Source organism: Cupressus sempervirens, chromosome 5 (assembly GCF_028749045.1).
Source record: "Cupressus sempervirens isolate cs-2001-9-10 chromosome 5, ASM2874904v1, whole genome shotgun sequence".
Classification (NCBI taxonomy): Eukaryota; Viridiplantae; Streptophyta; class Pinopsida; order Cupressales; family Cupressaceae; genus Cupressus; species Cupressus sempervirens.
In genome coordinates this window covers 956,084,439-956,104,944 of record NC_143122.1, presented here as the reverse complement: position 1 = coordinate 956,104,944, position 20,506 = coordinate 956,084,439, and the positions used below count along the sequence as shown (strand labels likewise).

The following is a 20,506-nucleotide window of genomic DNA, read 5'->3' as shown; positions in this document are numbered from 1 at the left end:
GTAAAAAAACCAACAGATACCAAATCACTAACTTTGTATCTAATAATCCCTTGGATCACTTACTCGTGTTTAGCAAACACTCTTCTCTTTCTCACTTCTCAATTTCAATACTTTTTTACAAACAAAAAAATTACCTTTCTTTATACCATATCCTTATAATAATTCCTTGCATTGGTCTTGAGGTTTTCCCAATTAATTATAATAGGACCTCTTTAAGATAAACAATTGATTTACAATTACACAACACTGTCGACTCACAATCTTTACAACTTCTCACACGTGTGACTTTTGACCTTGTGCACTAGTTGACATCATTGTAAGTTTGTCTACTATCAGTGTCCAACTTCTCTCATCACTCTTTTATATTAGTTAAGAGATATAAATCAATCATCATAAACTACTTATCAGGTACTCTGTGTGCTTACTATCTTCTATAAATCAAGCATATCTTCGAACTCTCTATATGTGAACTTATCCATGTCATCAAGATATAGTGTAGAACATGTCCTTAACTATGCTTGAATTAAACATCAATACACAACCAATACGTTCTCATTCTTTGTCTACTATACTTCTAGTCTTTACTTATATAATGCTATGTTGACATCAATGACAAACACAGTCATGAATGCAACCTATCAATCATGCTAAACATATCCCCAAGTGTTCTATAAATGATTAGGATACTTCCCTAAAGGAATACCATCAGAATTCATGCTAACACACATTCACCCCAAAATTTTGTCATGGTAAGTAGGTGTGCTCCTTGGTATATAATGTTAGGAAGAGATAGAAAAAAGTTTTTGATACCACTTAGATATCACCCTCCTCTTTTTATTCATCCACTCCTAGTATCCATGAGGATGTGGATGACTATGATATGAAAAAAAAAGTTAACATGTTGGAACAACTGAGGGAATCTAAAGGATTCTATTAGAGCTATGCCATAGTAGGATCAGGATAGAACATTATATTCAATTTCAGGATGAGAGCTAGAGTCAAATTTTGCATTCTTGTTGGGGGACCATCAATACCTTAAGTTGGAGGGAATGATGGGGCCATATATTAGTATCTATTTTTTATGATTTTTTATGGTTATTTGGAGGGTTTTCACCCTTAAGTTGAAAAGGTTATTTTATCACATGTTCTGTACAAACCTATAACTACTATGCTCTGCTATGGTTTGTGAAGACATATTATGGTTTTATAATTATAACATTATAGTTAGAATTAAAGCTTGATACATGAAATAATGTGTGACTATAATGATAAATGTGTTACTTTCCTCCTTAAATATTTTATGGGGTAGGTTTGTGTAGCCATATGTCATGAGAAAAGATTAGTTGTTTGTACATTTAATGATTTATATGAATTATTGAAGTAGACATATGTTTCAAAAAATGGTATATGTGTATGCCTAAAATATAAGCACTCTTCTATGAGTCATTATATCCAAGATTTCTAAAAAATGAGATCTCAAATGGCGACTCATAGCTCTTTATTCATGGAGTGCAAGAGTTTGTAATGGAGGTCCTCAGTTTGACCTAGTTTGTGCCCATACAAGTACACCATGAAAAAAAAGATTCAAGGATCCAATATGCATGCAAATGAAGATAAAAACTAATATATATGATAACAATTCCAAACAATTCAAGAAAGAAAATGTAATAACAATGCAATACTAATCTATGAAAATAAATATGACTCTAAAATAATATGCAAATGCAAGAATGAAACCTCATGATAGAAGCCATGGATGCAAGAGACAATAAGATAAGAAGATAGAATTTATCCACAAAAATCTTTAATGCTCAAACTCCTTCAAAAATCGCTCTCCAAACCTCCAGCATGAAAATAGCACAATAATGGATGTATAATCGTGGATGTATTGTGGATCAATTGTGGATGTCTAAAATGAGGAGAGGGGATCTTCCTTATAAAGGAAAATATGGAGGTGAGAGGCTTTTCACAACCAATATGGGATAATAGAGTTTGATCAATATGAGACAAAATTCCACCAATGAGAAAAGAGGAGTGTTTGAGAAGAAAGTGGAAAGAGGAAAAAGAGGACTCCCACTTAGAGACATGTGCATTTATGTGTAGAGAAAATAAAAAAAAGATTTATTAAATTTTTTTAATTTAATTTTATTTCCTTTTTTAAGTGGGTTTAATATTTATTTATTTAATTTCCTTTTTCATCACCAAGAGATATTTAAGTGGGAATTTTATTTAATTAAAAGGGAGCAAGTTCTTTTAATTAAATAGGAAATATTTAATTAAATTAAAAGAGGGGTTTTTCTTTTAATTAATTAAATGTGGATGGATTATTTAATTAAAAGAGAGGTTTTCTTTTAAATAAATGGGGACTTATTTTATTTAATTAAAAGAATTTTTTTTTTTAAAATTAAATAAGACTTTGGATAAAATGATCAACCTTAGAAAATAAAATAATCGAATTTGATCAAGAAAATTGATTTGAATTAATTTAATAAAATATTGCAAACCATTGATTCAAGAAATTGATAAATTGATAACTTGAATAATGGGGGCCCATAGTCTAGGTGACCATTTTAGGGTGCATACAATATGTACTAAACCTCTTGCAAGAATAAGTCAAAAATGAACTAAAGAAGCATGATCAAAGGAGTTATGACATATTCATGTGGTAGCCACACCTAATCAATTTAGTAAAAGATTAGATCATTTTAACTATAAATTGTCCATGCTTAAATTAAGAATCATGGCATGCTATATTTTTGGAAGAGTTACTTAATGAATGTGTCTTGAATTAATGTACTTCATTTAAGTCTTTTCTAAGTCCTCATTTTTGAAGAATCTTAGATGTGGGGAGTTTGTTTTCCTATAGATGTTATTAATTAGTTGTTGATCAGACTTCAATACTTAGTCATGAAGTCAATTATAATCCAACAATAGGAATTAATATAGTTTTGTTTTTATAGCTATATGTTTAATGGTTTAGATATCAATAAAACAACATTGTTAACCTCCAATATTTTATCTTGAATATTTGTTCATTCTCTAAACCATGGGGTGGCACTCGGTGAGTGAATTTAGTTATTAGTACTTTTCCATTACTCTAAGAATAGATAGAACTCTATTGCTCCTACAACTACATGATAATAGAACTATTGGTTGTTCCTGCAGAATAAGAAAATAGAGTAAGACCATGTTTGTATTTCAATTCCTGCATAATATATTAGCTATGCAATTTTGTATTTAAGCTCAACATTTCCATTTTCATAGATTAGTAATGACAACCACGAAGGTTTATAGTTATATACTTTGTTGATACTGTTTAAGGTATATGTCCCTAGTTAATAAATTATATGAGTTCAATCAGTTATTTGGTTACTACTTAAGGATGTCCAATCCATAAGTAGTGGCTGTAAACTCTAGTTTCCAAACCAATTAATTAAACAAGAAACTACCAAAGTATTGAATGAAGAACATCATTTCAAACCAAGATGATGATCAGGGTCAATCTCCATGAGTGCTCCAAATGATACTAGTTGAATAATAAATAGATGGAAAAAAAAAAAAAATTATATGTCAATCGAAGATACAGAAGACAATAATCTCCCTAAAGCCCCTAAAAGAATGAATATATGACAAAGAAAAAAAATCATCTACTAATCAAGAATGCATGACACATGAATCTATATAACTAAACTTAGTGACACTACTCAACCATCAAAAAAGAAATATCTAGTTGAAAATATAGGTGCCAATTGTCTTTTAAATCATTAATAATATAACCAAGAAAGCATCAACATGAATAATAGAAACCTCTCCATATATTGAAAAGAGAGGCATGATAGGTTTATTGACATGGTGTCACTAAAGATGATATGAAGGCAAGGCCCATGCAAGGAGAGCATGACCTTGGCTTATCTATGAAACAAAATTCACTTCAATCTCCATTGCCATGACAATTCAATGCAAGTCTCTACTTGTGGGCTGAAGTAGAATCTTTTTCTTCCAATTGAAATAATTGAATGACATCGAAATGAAAAATACTAGAAACTTAATTCTTGAAATCTTTGATCTTCGGTATGTACAAATGAGAACTTAGAACTATTTTCCTACCAACCTTATCTCTGATACCATGTATAATTTTATAAATAATATAGAATAATAAATAATAGATCTAGCTAGGAAAACAATAAAATCATCTTTGCAAGAATTAAAAAATAAATAAATAAATAAAGAAGATAACAAGATCTCTCATGATTCAATAATGAAATTAAATTATACATGATTTATACAAATCAAAACCACAATATGAAACTAAAACTTACAGCGAGATTGCATGAGCAACTAGAATACATCTAAAATAAACAACAATTCTCCTTGTTTTATTTTGATTGATAATAGGCCAAAGCCAAGATTAGTTGTTATTAGTATTATTATTATTATGTGTTGTGATTAATTATTATTATTTATTTAGGTTGATTAAACTCAAACCTAAGACCTCCAAGATAAGAGGCTTATAATTTACCATTGAGTTGTAGGCTCTTGCCTACAATAGTTCTCCTTGGTATCCCTAAAACACAAAAAATAATTATTATTCAATCATGAAGATAGAGATCCATGAATTACAATCATAATAGGCACATAGATAGATCAAATCCGTAGGATATAGACATAAAAATGTCTAACACTATGATAAATAGTAAACTACACATATTCACAACGAAAAGGTATTATGGATGTTTTCCCAAATAATTTTGGAATATCATCCCTTAGCTTTAAGAAACCTAAAGATTGTGAAAGTTATTGATAAGAATAGGTCTTGTATTGTTCCATTCCACAGACTCTTCTAGCAATCAAAATAGCCAAAGAAAATCTTTTATTTCCCATCGGTGTCTCCTCATAATTCCTTTCCATAGCCAAATAAATACTACTAACAATTTATTCTATGCAACTGAAAACATTTTTTCAATGCCGTGATGCTTATTCAATTGTCTCCATTCTTTTTTTCCTTGTAGTTTCTTCCAAATTTTTTTTCTCATTGTTCAAGATTTCAAAAAAATAAATATAAACCTGCTTTGGCATAACTGATACAGACATCGTAAAGATTTGATAGGAGATTGTATGATGTCTTGAAGAACATGTTTAATGATTATTGAATTAGTTATTATGTTGTCCTTAATGTCAAATTGATACTGTCTCAAGCTATTTTTCAAGAAGAGCTCAACCTATTGTGCATGCAAAATAATTCAAGTGCATGGCTGATTTGTATGATGAGCTAGTATGTGCGATTGGTATGGGAGACTCAAAGCCATCTCTAGTTTTGATGTTTGTAATTCCATGTATTGCATATTAGAATTTAGTGAGTTATGAATGACTGAAGTGAAATATTTTTATCGAGTTGGTTAGTTTATGACAATCAAATATTCTCTCAAAATAAAATAGAAATAAATAAAATCCTCCTTATTAATAAGTTAACCTAAGTAAAGTTAAGTCAAGAATTAAATGGAAAAAATACTTTTATTCTAACAACCCCCCTTAAGTGTAACTTAGGGAGTATAATTTAATACAATATGGGTCCCAACAACAAGGCCATGTTAGATACTAATGTATAACTATAATAAAACCACTCATAATTGGATAAAAGAGGGAAAACATCATGGGAAAACTCTCCCCCAAAAAGAGAGTTGAAAAAAAATGCATGAATGGATGAACTAATCAAGAACCCCCCATTATGATATGTATCATGCATATGCAATAAATAATCCCCATATAGGAGAGAAATAGATGAAGAGAGATTAACTATCCTCCTCAATGTAGAATATACACTTGTGGTAGATTATCTAGGATCGATGTAAAAATTTCTCTATGAGTGTAGAATAATAGTCATCCCCTTAAGAAAGAAAAAATCAAAGGTGCGTCAATGTGTTTGCTCCGATCCATAGGAAGAAACTTCAAAATGAATGGAATCTCTAAAACCTTCTCAAGTGTCCCCATGTCAATACATGTTAGGTACCCATGTATAATTATTATAAAACCTCTCATAAGTGGAGAAAAGAGGGAAAACCTTGTTGTAAAAACCCTCCTCTAAAAATAGAGAGGAAAAAGACAAGATGCATGGATAGATGGAGTAATCAAGATCCCCTATTAAGACATACTTCATGTATATACAATAAATAATCCCCATTTATGAGTGTAGAACAATATTCCTCCCCTTAGGAAGAAACAAAACCAAACAAGGATGTTCTAGTATCTAGTCATTTGTTTCTACTTTCGGATGAGCTTGAGAAATGCCCATAGTTCCCATAGGAGCTTAGCTCTTACCTTGAGTTTTCCAGAAGCATAAAAGTGTCCCCAACTCAAGGAAAGGTGGGCTCTTGTAGTATAAGGAAAAAGGAAGGGATAATATCTTTCTAACATTTTTTGGAAGGTGACTCCTCCAACTGTTGTGTACTATCCCACTCTATTGAAAAAAGACAAATCAAGATCAAATGAGGATGGATGTCGATCAAGTGTCAAAGAATCAAGTGTCTCCTATGAAGATAAAGTGAAATGCTTTAACTATTTTGCCAAAGTATGGACTATCATGTCAACCTCAATCAAGCAAAGAATGAAGACACGAGTCAACATATTCCCTCACAACAACTATAGAAGGATCATACTCATCAAAGAGAAGATGAATGTCGTTAATTGTGTCCCCTAAATCTCTAATGTCGGACTCACAAAACATACCAACAATGTCTATCAAGTACTCATTCAAAAGAGTTGTAACTAGAGGAGAATGAATGACATGTTGTACTGGATCAATAGAAGCCATAATAGTAACTAAATTATTAGAAACACTATTTTATGTACATGATGTGTATCAATACATATCTCTTAAACCTTAGTTAAAAGAATACCAAGTTTTACTCAAGACAATGTTGAATCTCCTCAAAAGTTTCCATACTAGATGTCTGGATGTGTACACCATACAAAAGAAAAGTATGAGAAAAGTGTGAGAAGGTGTACAATCAAGATTGAACATCTATGTCCTTGACTACACTATAATATCTCTAGGATGAAATTTTTGAATAATCATTGAATCTGGAGTAAACTCAACTCTATTTTCTTCCCCACCATGTGTGATCTAATAGATGGAAGGGATACTTGTAGAAAATGAACCTTTTATGTCAATATAACCTTTCCCACTAACATCATATATGTATCTTGTTAGCCATCATGATGTTTGGTGATGAACACATTTTAAATAAAGAGAACATATTTTGTGATGAAGCCATATGATGTGAAGCTATAGAATCAAGGATCCATCTCCTTGAATTGGAATTTGTAGGAGCAACAAGTGCTTCCCCATTGTGTTTCTTTTGTATTGGATGAATATGGAAAAGATTTTAAAGGTAAATAGAATTTATTCTATGCCAAAAACCACATTAACTCATCTATTTGTTTTCAATAACATTGATATTTGTCATACCCATATTTCTTTCAATATGTATGTCGGATTTTCTTTTTCAAATGATTCCTTGTTTGAAGAAGAAGATTCAAATTCTCTATGTTGCTGGAAATATAAGAGGAGTAACTAAGAGGGGAGGGGTCAATCGATTACTGAAAAATAAATCATAGAACCCCTAGATGTCAATACAAAACATTAAATCTATTGAAACTATTATAATTCGATTAACGCACAGGCACTTGGTTAACACTAACAATATATTGTAACTTGACATGCACTGAAATAACAACTATTACTCGACAAATATTGAATATACAGATCTTAAGATGTTAATTGTGATTAACCTTAATTAACTTAGTTGCATATACATAAAAGAAATAGCATGAACACAAGTGATATTAAGATTTAACATGGAAACCCAATTTGAGAAAAAACACCAATTACAACTAGTTATTGTTTTTCAGTCTTCTAAAGTGAGCCCTAGTGGGAGTCAACCTTGTTAAATATTACAAAACACATTGGTAGGTATGACCCTTTAAGAGGATTTAATCATCCTACTAGGAGTAGCTTTGTTAGAGGTATTTAGACACTTCAATATAGAAATGCCACCTTGTTAGAGGATTTACAAATAGATGTTAAGAAAAATTTGTTAGGAGATTTGGTACACTACTACAATGGCTAGAGAGTGAAAATGATATGATTTGATTGCTAATGCAAACTTATCTTTTCTGATTTCATATCTCAATTCTGGCTTCACCACTTGATCCTTCTTGATCAAATGTATCTTTACAACTCCTCAACGATATTCTACTTATCCTTCAAATTCACTTCTCTTAAGAATCTTCTTATCTTCAACACTTTCTCACACACATTCAATCCTCAACTTGACCTTATACCATATGCATTGTCAAGTCATATTGAGTACAACTTAGAATAATTAATATTCATCTCTTTAGTCTGCTACAACCAATAAACAAATCTATTAAACTCAATATGTCAAGACAAGAAAATCCTTTGTTAGCTGATCCTACTTGGTAGATACTAACAATGAAATTATTTTCTTATGTTAACCAAGTGAACTCAATTAAAAATTCAACTTTAAAAACTTCCTTTGGTAAATGAGTAAGCTCAATTAACGCTAGTTCCATCCAACTTTCTTTTGTTAACAGAGTGAGCTTGGTTAACACTCAACTTCTGTGAACTTCTCTTTGACATTGAGTGAACTTGGTAGACACTGTCTTCTAAACTTGGAAAACACTAGAATGCTCAAAAATTACAGGAAATTGTCTTCTTGCCGGAGTGAGCTTAGCATACATTGACTAGTAAAAATATGACATTTTGTGTAACATCAAAGACAATATATAATTAATCAATTGTTTTCAACATATGTATCTTGTCATTTTTCTTCTTTTTTTTATGTTCAAAATTCCCTACTTCATATTGTACCTTAGGCTCACTAGCAATTAATGTTGGTGACATGGATGTCATGATGATATGTATTTGAATTCGTTTCACTTCGGCTAGGATTAGAAGATTTGAAAATGCATCAAAAGTAGGATCAACATATACAGTTTCCATAGAAACCTTATAAGTATGAAAAGTAGAAACAAATACAAAGTACTCATGACCAAGCTTGGATAAGACACTAGGAATCACCAATATATATTCCTTAATTATTGTAATCATTTAGACCTATTTTCAATTATTTAATTGAGGATATTCAGTCTTGGATGTCGTCGATTCTTTTTGGCTCAAGATTCATTAGATCATTGTCAATTTGATAATCCTTCATCATGTCAATTTTATAATACAAAGCTTCAAGACCACTCGAAGCCTTCTTAGGTGTCTTGAATGATTGAAGATAAAATTATAAATCAAAAGTGAATAAATACAACAAAGAAATTTCTCATTATAGATCTCCCATGCTTGATAAACATTAGCATAAGCAAGTATGGAAAAATGATTCGTTTACATAATTTTGGCAACCCTTTTTCTCATAGACAATTCCATACTAATTTTTCCATTATTCATAATTATATAAAATTAGGAGTTCAATTTTTAATTTCCCATTGAACTAAGCCATTACAAAAAAGAACCAATGTAACCATAACACCAAATCCCCCTTAGATCAGAAATCAACCACCTAGATATCACAAGTTGGGCACTATATAGTATAGTGTGTTTACAAAGCTTATTCCAAGTTAGAATGTTAGATCCTAGTTAGACTTAAGATTACATTGGTTCTTTTTTGTATTGTCCGATTCTCTATTTGTGACCATATTACCTTTCACGATAGTCATGAAGATTGCATCTTTGCACTATATAATGTAGTCTTCCTTGTCTCTTTTCTCTACTGATCTTGAAAAATAGGTCAAGACAAATAAATCAATACCAATACTTTTTAATGACCATCCTTCATTTTTTCAAACTTCATTTTTCATTTTTCTTAGTTTCAATCATGACTGTGCATCTTCTTTAGGATTGAACTATATTCATCATTGCATCTATTGATTCTTTACATGAATTGCTCATCACAACTATATTATCTTATCTGATAAATGACTATATTGCTTACTTTTGGAATTCAAGATGAATTTGGTCCATCTTAATCTTCAATCTATAACCTTTCTATTATATTTTCTTCTCCACTTTTGCTCTTAAAACATCAGTACCTTGTCATTGTAAATCCTAGTGACTATGGCCTTTTAATTACAATGACAATCCTTGGTTATTCATTGGCATTGTTAGATAAAGATAAAAATTGAAGAAAAGAAAAGAAAACAAGATTGTGAAAACATTTTTTTTTCTATTTTGGAAAAAAGAATAGTTTTTACCTTCAAAAGGAAAGTTTAAGTTTTTTGAGGAATAAAACAAGTTTTATTCCATGTTGAGAAGTTTTTCTCTTATCTTCAAGAGGTTGTATCTTTCTTCTCTGTGAAGGCATAATATAATGTTTGAGTAGAAATATCGCAGCAGTAACTGTGAAGTTGAAGATGTAATGAGTTTCTTCTGAGCAATAAGAATACCGATACTTGCCCTGTGGATGTTTCCTTTACATATGGTCAAATGTTTTACAATGTATATCTATGTATTGTCGTTTCTCTTGTTATTGTTATTTATTTCTCTTATTATTTCTTTGCATCTAACTTGTGTTGTAAAGTATATTGTTTTTGGTTAGTGCTTATGTTTCCATAACAAGTGGTATCAGAGAAATTTCTTTTTTGTAGTAGCTATGTTAGAATTTGGTGTTGAGTTTTGTGTAGTGTCAAATGGAAAAAGGTTTCGAATGCAAGATTTGAGGTGGAGAAAATTAATGGAAAAAACAACTTTGAGCTATGGAAGCTCAAGACACATGACTTGTTAGTGTAGTAGGGATTGCATAAGGCATCAGCTAGAAAGTCCAAGAAACTGAAAGCTATGATAGACAATGATTGGGAAGATTTGGATATGAGACCCCTAAGCACAATCCAATTTTTTTTGGCAGATGAGGTTCTTTTTAATATTGTTGAAGAAGATACAGTTCTAGGTATATAGGGTAGAATTGAGTCTTATATGAAAAAATCCTTGACAAATTGAATCTACTTGAAAAGGAAATTGTATAGCCTACAAATGAAGAAAGGTATAAAAATTACTGATCATTTAATTGTTTTCAATACTCTAATTGGTCAATTGGATAGTATGGATGTAAAAATTGAAGATAAAGACAAAGTAGTTACACTATTATGTTCTTTGCCTAAATCCTGGAATCACTTAGTTACTTCTATTATTTTAAGTACAATTGACTCAATTGAATTTGATTATATTGTGGGAGCTTTGTTGTCTAAAGAGGTGCAAAGAAATTCTAATATAGAAACCTCCACACTAAAATAAATGGTGGCTTGAGGACGTTCCACAGAAAAATGGGAAGGTTCAAGAGATAAATCTAGATCCAAATCAGGAGGCAAAAAGAGTAAGGGAACATATTGGTATTGCAATAAAGTAGGACATCTAAAGAAAGATTTTTGGAAAAGAAAGGAAGAGAATGATGAATCCAAAAAGGCAACAAGTACAGCTGAGGAAAATTTAGGTACGGTTGGTGAAGTCTTATTTGTTTGTGATATCTTACAGCATCAAGATGAATGGATTTTAGATTCTAGAGCTTCTGATCGCATGTGTCCACATAGGAGTTGGTTTTCTTCTTACCAACCTATTGATGGAGGTGTTGTTTTGTTATGAGATAATGCTTCTTATAAGACTATCGGGATTGGGAGTACTAGAATCCAAATGTTTGATGGTATTGTAAAGATACTAATAGTGGTAAGACATGTACAAAAACTAAAAAAGAATTTAATTTCCATGGATGTTTTGGATTCTAGTGGTTATAAATTCTCTTGTCAAGATGGAGTTATTAAAGTTCCTAAGGGAATTTTAGTATTGATGAAGGCTACAAAAGTTAGAAAAATTTACTGGCTGGAAGGAAGTATAGATGTGGATCATGTGATAGTGTTATCTAAGGAAAGTGATGAATCTACTTGTTTATGGCATCAACTTTTGGGTCATATGAATGCAAAAGGGCTAAAGGTAATGGTAAATTGTAAGTTGCTTCCAAACTTAAAATCTTTGAATTTGAATTTTTGCAAGCATTGTGTCTTTGGAAAGCAATGTAGATAGAAGTTTAAATTAGGTAGCCATACAAGCAAAGGTATTCTAGATTATATTCATTCAGATGTTTGGGGTCCATCCCCTATAGTTTCTTTTGGAGGAGCATCATATTTTGTGACATTTATAGATGACTACTCAAGAAAATTATAGGTCTTTTTTATTAAAAGTAAAGCTAGTGCATTTGGTGTATTCAAACAACTTAGACGTTTTTTTGAAAAGAGTACATGTAATGCCCCGCCAAGGGATCCAAAGAATTAATCTAAAATATCACTAAGTTTGCCAAACAAATTTTTTTTTAAAACATGAAAGTAAAACCATTCATAACATCTGCGGAAGCAATAGTAACATCCAACTGAAAGTAAACATAACATAACAGATTACATTCTTTAAAGATCCCTTAATGTTGAATTACATCTAAATCAACCATTCATCTAACATCACATTCTTATGAAATAACAATGATACATCCAAAATTTTTAAACCATATACAAGTGTCCTTTTTGTAACTACATTTTAGTTTAGCTCAATCATCCACTATACATGTTACAAAGTATGAAAAGCTTAAAAGAATAAACATCCATCTAAAGAAAGAACATCATCATACTAACTCTAATCCATGATGCAATAACATATATAAAACCACATGTCATACATGATACATCATCACAAAAAATATAAACATCCATCATAACCATATATCACAAACATAAATAACTAAGTCCACAGTTCCTCCCAACCGTTAATAGCATCATTAGAGCATCGTGGATCCTAGCCATCCCTCCGTGCATAACATTCCAAAGCACCAAAGAGATTATTGATATTATCATAGTAGGAATGTCACACCTAAATCATACTACATCATATGCAGAAAGTAATCTAACATGAAAGTAAAGCATAAGATAACAACATCTAACATATGCAAATCATCAATATAAGAAACATACCAGTAAATACATCCATCATAGGGTATATCATCTATCATAATGATCCAAGAACATAATGAAGATAAATACCAATCAAGAATGCTCTAGCCACGGTGTCTCAAACGGATCTCAAATGATAAGAGTGGAAAATACACTACCACCCGACCGCGTGGAACCTAAATGGTCCACTCCCACTATGCTGAGGAGATAATCTCAAGTCTTAAATAGGCTATCAAAATCACATAGCATAAAACTCTTTAAGTCCAGGAATCCTAAAAGTATACTAACTCAAAGGTTCCAATCACAAAACCGACATCTAATCCCAGAGGCACAACAATAAGTACACCACCAAAGGTACACACAATCTATAGAGGAGACTTAGGCTACATACTAGGGAGTGTCATCACATGGCTACTTGAGTTACCCTAGACTGGTCTCTCATTAGACCCCAGACCCTCAAGCGTTGAGTTACCCTGGACTAGTTACTCTGAACCTCGGACCCTCAACGTGGCACATGTGGAAACCAAGAAGCCCTCTCAAGAAGACAAGGCACTTCTCCCATCCTTAGTCTATACAAGCACTCAAGGCATGGGTGGTTCAAATATCTCTAACTTATTTTTTTAGTGTGTTTTCCCCCCATAAATTTTAATTACTAGATTATCACTTATTACATAACTTGCATTAGGTTACCCTGGTACTGACCACTTTGGGCCCCAGACCCCTATGCAAGCCACTCCCATAGTCATGTACCTAGACAACCTCTCCTAGGCACATAAATCCACAGTTGTGTACCATACCACAACACTCATAAAGATAAAACTCGGTTCCTTAACAGGCAACCTAATAATAAGATGGTTCTCCCATCCAAGAATACATAAAAGCTCCACAAATAAAACCTCATAAATATAATCTCCAATATGAAACACAATATCCATTGGTTCTTAACAAGCAACCAAAAGGTATCTCAAGGTAATACTGATCAAAGAATCCAAAATGGTTGAGTCAAACATGTCACAACATGACATCATCAATAAATAAATCAACACTTCAGTCCCATCATGACGACTGGAAGCAATCTGAGGATAACTGATCGATTACTCAAAAATGATTAGCTCAAGTGTCTCATACACATACATCTCAGCTTCACACATGAAGACTGATAAACAATAACAATCAGTAAATACAAACATCTCATAGAGCATACGATCACATTACCATGGTTGTGTTTATAAAGATCAGAATACGAAATCATCATGACATCACAATCATAACCCCTGAGCCTCTGGTAGACATCCTATAATTGGTCAACACTAGTCAACCCAAAACCCAAAACAAGAAGCATAGAGAATACACGATGCAAACACATATTTTGGTTTTGCTATATTACATAGTTGAATTAAGTGTAGAGGCTTTTGTTTCTGTTTGCAAGTGTACATCAAGTGTCTAAGTTTAATCATTTGACCTACAAGTCAACTCATTTGTACCCCGATAGCATTATCCTTCTATTATTCAAAATAACTTTCTAAGAATAACTCAAGGATAAATATTCACTAAACTGATCATCATTGACCTTTAATTGAATTGCTTTGTTTATTTAACTAAGATCCATATTCTAATTGATTAACTTTCCTATAATGTTACTTCAACTTTTCACATAAATCAAGAATCATTAATCATCTAAATTATAAGAGAGCCAATTACTAGTCTTCGAATAAGAAGATTATAACTTTATTAAAATGATCAATTTAATCAATCAATTAACATAGGTACACCATCCATGACCTATTAACATTCTAATAGTTCTCAATTAAATATTACTAAGTCTCACTGTTAAAATATCTAAGGTCATTATTCAAGTCATGAGAGTACGACTTGTCAACTTCGATGTAATTACTTAACAACTTCACTAAAAGAATCGATATTAGCATATCAATTAAAACTTTATTACATAACTTAATTATTAACTAAATCTAATTAACTCTCATTAATTGATTTAATTAATAATTACATAATCATAGCAACGTTCCAATTAATAACTAACTAGAATTCTGTAAGATAAAAGTCAACTATAATTCAATACTCAAATGATCATATTGATAATTCAATAATAATAACTTGTTAATATTTAATAACAAGCTATATTGAAAATCTTAATAATAAATCTATAATGACCACATTCATCATTCTTTCAATGAATACTAATATTCCCTTGATAAAATAATTAAAACTCTACTATTAATTAAATCTAATTAATTCTACGATTAAATTAATTAGTAGCTATGTCAATAACTACATGATTATCAGCTGATAATAGTTTCGTTCATTAAGAGTCAACTATGTATCATTCCATCAACGTTCAAATTATTACTTTACTAATAAAAAATTATAATAAATCCCCAATATTAATATCTCAACTAAATACCTCTTATGTTGGTTGATAAATAGATTAATTATACTTCTTCTACTATTAACTAATCTTAATTGAATTAGATTAGTTAATAAATCATATAAAACTAATGCATAAAAATAAGATTCTACTAAAGGAAGATTGCAATAATATCTTTAATTCATTCCATGCTTTGATATATTATTTTTGTGAAATTTAAGCATAAAGAACTCTTAGTTATGAGAAATGGAGAAATATCTATCCTCGAATAAAACAGTTCCAGTACGAGGGCATATCTGCCTAATGAACCATTGGATCAGGTTGAAATTGAAATATGTTGGAAAGGGCCAAGTTGTACCAATTTTGACTAAAGCGATCGAATAAATTTGATCATGATAAAAAGTTATGAATGACTGAGTTTGGGTCTATCCAAGGGGTAGCGACAGGACAATTTGTGATGAATTAAGAATTTTTCCTAAAAGATAATTGTTCTCTAAATTTACCCATTCATCCATCTAATATGTTTGTCCATACGCATCTAAAAATATAATTTGATAGAAAGATTACATCTAACCATTCAAATTTTTAACTTAGAATTTCTATTTTAATTTCAAATCATGTCTATCTAATTTCACAATATAAGTTCGAACCCAAACCCGATTCAGGTCTAATTTCTTCTTAAATTGAAGCTAGGATTCTCTAATGAGTTCTCTATTGATTTCTTTTGCAGCCAAATAAATATATATCTAGATTCCAATTTCAAATTATAGATTCAATCATTGAGAAGTTTCAGACACATATAACAGACACGATGAAGACAGGAAGAGAAAGAGTGCAAATAGAATATGTGATTATCATGAGTGCACCTGGACATTGATGCTAATTTGTCATGCCTCAGAAGTCCATAGAAAGTCCTTCCTTCTTCACATATGCAATTCCTCCAAGATCCAAGCCAATCGAATCCTCCAAGTGACTAGAAGTGCTAGAAGAAGCATAGAAGCATGTAGGAAATATATGAGCATGCAGAAGCATACGAGCTTCTTAATGAATGTAAGCTTTGAAGCTTCCACTTTAGCTAGAAGCTTGTAGCTTGTAGCTTCCATTAAGCTTGTCCAAACACACTAGGAGAGCCTCTATTTAAAGGTCTCTAAGATGCATCTAGAGTGTCTCTAGAAACAACTAAAGGATAAGTATGACAACCAAGCATGAGTCTTCTCCAACCTTCTAGATGAGTCTCAAGGTTGTAGACACCATGTGCTCAAATAAAATGCTAACTCCTAAGTGTAAACAACTTGTGCATTCTTAGAGTGCAAACTTCTATGTTGTCTACATGACAACTCTCGAGAATTTGCAAACTCCTATGTGAGCAAATATTAATATAATATTTAATTTACTTTTTCCAATTTAATTTATTTATTTATTAAATCTCATGCACTAACTTTAATAACTCCACTTTCCAATCTTAATATATTTATATTTTAATCACATGAGATCTATAATCTTTTAATAATTTTAATAAATTTTTCACTTTTAAATTTCATTTTCCAAAACTTAATTGCTAAAATATTTATTAGCTTTAATAATACTATTTAGTCATTTATTTAAAAATGAACTCCAAATATATTATTATTAAAACAAATATTGTCACATTCCAAATTTAAACTTGTAACTTTTATTTCCAAATTTAATTATTTTATTTAATTAATTTTTCAATTAATTAAATAAAATAAATATTAAAATATCATATTAATTTTCCATTAAATTAAACCATTAATTAAATCTTTTAATTAGGCTTAATTAATAGAAAATACATCAAAGACTCTTAAGGTAAAAATATGAAAACCCATCATAGACAAAATATATACGAAATCAAATCAAGGGTTAATATCACAAATTACATCATCCGACGTATTCAGAGAGTATTCAACTCGAATACTTGTCCTAATTTTTAATTAGAACAAATGGCTTAAAGGGTTGGAATTTGGACTTGAAAATTTATCTCCCCTCTCTTATCATTGAGATAGTGTGATAGGGTACGCTCATCCTGGCAATTTAGGGAAGTCGATACCCAGTACCTGCAACCTGCATAAAAATCATGCATGTACAAGCACAATATATACTAACTAAATAGGCAATGGCAGGAAGTGGTGCATCATGTAGATCTCGACTAGCAGGTGACTACGACTCCCTTCCTTAACCACATCAGACATGTCATACAAAAGAAAACACGCCAAGAAAACACGCACACCATACACATGCAAGTATGGGGTAAGTATCCATAAGAAAGCACATATGATAAATCATCTTACTAATCATCATTAATAACTACAAACATTGAAAATAATCATCATACATACATGAAATGTAAAGTACCAAGTAATCTCATCATATATTAACTAAATCCATAGCACAATATCTGATAGTCTCAACAAAATGTTGCTAACCATCCACATGAAACTAACTCTAAAAGAGTTCGACAATGATACCAAAAATGCGAACTAGAGGCAGGCACTACAGTACAAGTAGATCAATCAAGTATTTGAGAACAGATAATGGAGGTGACTTCACATCTTTAGAGTTTGAGAACTATTACGAAGAAGCTGGGATTATAATGCATAAAACCACAATTTATACTCCTCAACAACATGGTATTACTGAATGCATGAATATGACTCTTCTAGAGAGAGCAAGAAGTATGCTCAGTAATGACAAATTGCAACAAGAGTTGTGGGCAAAAGTAGTTAATGCAACATGCTATCTAGTAAATTTGTCACCATTAATTGCAATAGATTACAAGATTCCTTAAGAGGTGTGGATAGGTCATTCATGTTATTTTTCAAATCTAAAAATATTTGGTTGTGATTTTTATGCTCTTGTTTCTAAAAATCAACATTCTAAGTTAGACCTAAAATTCAAGAAATACTCCTTTGTTGGCTATGGTGAGAGAGAAGGGATATAGATTGTGGGATACTACTACCCATGAAATCATCATTCGCAGAGATGTTGTATTTGATGAATATCCTCTAAAAAAATCAGATTTTGTAGACAATAATTTGGAATAGGAAGAAGTACCACAATATCAACAAGTTCAATTGGAAACTTATCCTTCTATAGAAGGAAAAGAGAAAGAAAATGTCTCTAAAGAAGAAGGTCGAGATTTAGAAAATATACAAGATATTATGGAAATACCACAACCATCTCTTAGAAGATCTACATGAGTTAAGAATCCTCCTAAAAGGTATGATGATTTTTTTTTATCAGTTGCTTTAATTTCTAACGATGGGGAACCAAGTTGTTATCAAGAAGCAATGAGTAATGCTAAATAGAAAATAGCAATGAAAGAAGAAATGGATGCCTTAAAGAAGAATAAGACATGGGACTTGGTATAACTTCCAAAGGGTAGAAAGGTTGTTGGCTGCAAGTTGTTATATAGACTAAAGAAGGGTGTTGATGATAAAGTTGCAAGGTACAAGGAAAGGTTGGTAGGAAAAGGGTATTCTCAAAAAGAAGGTATTGATTTTCATGAGGTTTTTTCACTAGTTGTTAAGCTCATTTTTATTTGGATTATATTAGCATTAGTTGCATTACTTAATATTGAGTTAGACAACTAGATGTTAAAACAACATTTCGACATGGATATTTGGATGAGGATATATATATATATATATATATATATATATATATATATGAAACAACCAGAAGGGTTTGTTCAAGATCGCAATAGAAAATTTCTTTGCAAACTCAAGAAATCATTGTATGACTCGAAACAGTCACCCAAGCAATGGTACAAGAAGTTTGATTCCTTCACGGTGAGCCAAAACTTCGTAAGAAATGAATATGACCATTGTGTTTACTTTAAAAGTTTAGAAAATGGCTTATTCATTATTTTGGTATTATATGTTGATGATATGCTTGTAGCAAGTAAAAGAATTGCTGAAATTAATAAGTTGAAGGCTCAGTTGGCTAAGATGTTTGCTATGAAGGATCTAGGAGCAACAAAACAAATTTTGGGTATAAAGATACATAGAGACAAGGAACATGGTAAGCTTTGGTTATCACAAAAGAAATATGTGGAGAAGATTCTCATCAAATTCAGTATGCAACATGTGAAACCTATTAATATCCCTTTGGCTTCCTATATTAAGCTTTCTTCAAGTTTATGTCCTAGAACTAAGGAAGAAAATGATTATATGTCTTGTGTACCTTATGCAAATGCAGTAGGAAGTTTAATGTATGCGATATTATGTACAAGACCAAATATTTCATATGTAGTGGGTGTTGTTAGTAGATACATGACAAATCCATGTAAAGAGCATTGGGCAGTAGTGAGATGGGTGCTTTGATATCTTAGAGACACCAGTAATTATTGTATCACCTATAATAGTTGTAGCAATTTAGTGTGTGGTTATGTTGATTCTGATTTTGTAGGTGATTTGGACAAAAGGAAATCTACATCAGGTTATGTCTTTACTCTTGCAGGTGGAGCAATTAATTGGATGTCAAAACTCCAAGCGATGGTTGCTCAATCTACAATTGAGGCAAAATATATGGTTGTCTCACATGCATGTAAATAGGCAATTTGGTTGAAGGGATTTTTGAGTGAGTTTGGAAAAGTGCAAGATAATGTGATTATATTTTGTGATAGTCAAACTGCTATCCATTTGGCTAAAAATCTAGCTTATCATAGTAAAACTAAGCATATTGAGATTAGGTACCATTTTTTAAGACACATTATTGAAGAAGGTGGAGTATCTCTTGAAAAGGTCCATACAGCTAAGAATTGTGCAGATATGTTTACTAAACCAATGCTAGTAGAGAAGGTAAAGTGGAATGTGGCTTCTCTTGGTTTGCAAAAGGGGTGATACATAGGCTTGGGCAAGTATTACGTAAATTTTTGTCAAGGTGGGGATTGTTAGATAATGACAACAATTGAAGAAAAATAGAAAAAACAAGATTGTGAAAACAATTTTTTTTTTTTTTTCTATTTTAGAAAAAAGAGAAGTTTTTCTCTTCAAAAGAAAACTTAAATTTTTTTGAAGAATAAATCAAGTTTTATTCTATGTTGAGAAGTTTTTCTCTTATCTTCAAGAGGTTATATCTTTCTTCTCTGTG

At 31.2% G+C, this 20,506-nt stretch overlaps 1 protein-coding gene across 1 annotated transcript in view; it reads right to left on the bottom strand.

Annotated features, from left to right (window-relative positions):
- LOC149559132 (putative potassium transporter 12) overlaps positions 1 to 20,506 on the bottom strand; it is a 207,765-nt gene that overhangs the window by 175,517 nt on the left and 11,742 nt on the right. The gene's annotated exons all lie outside the window — the stretch shown is intronic.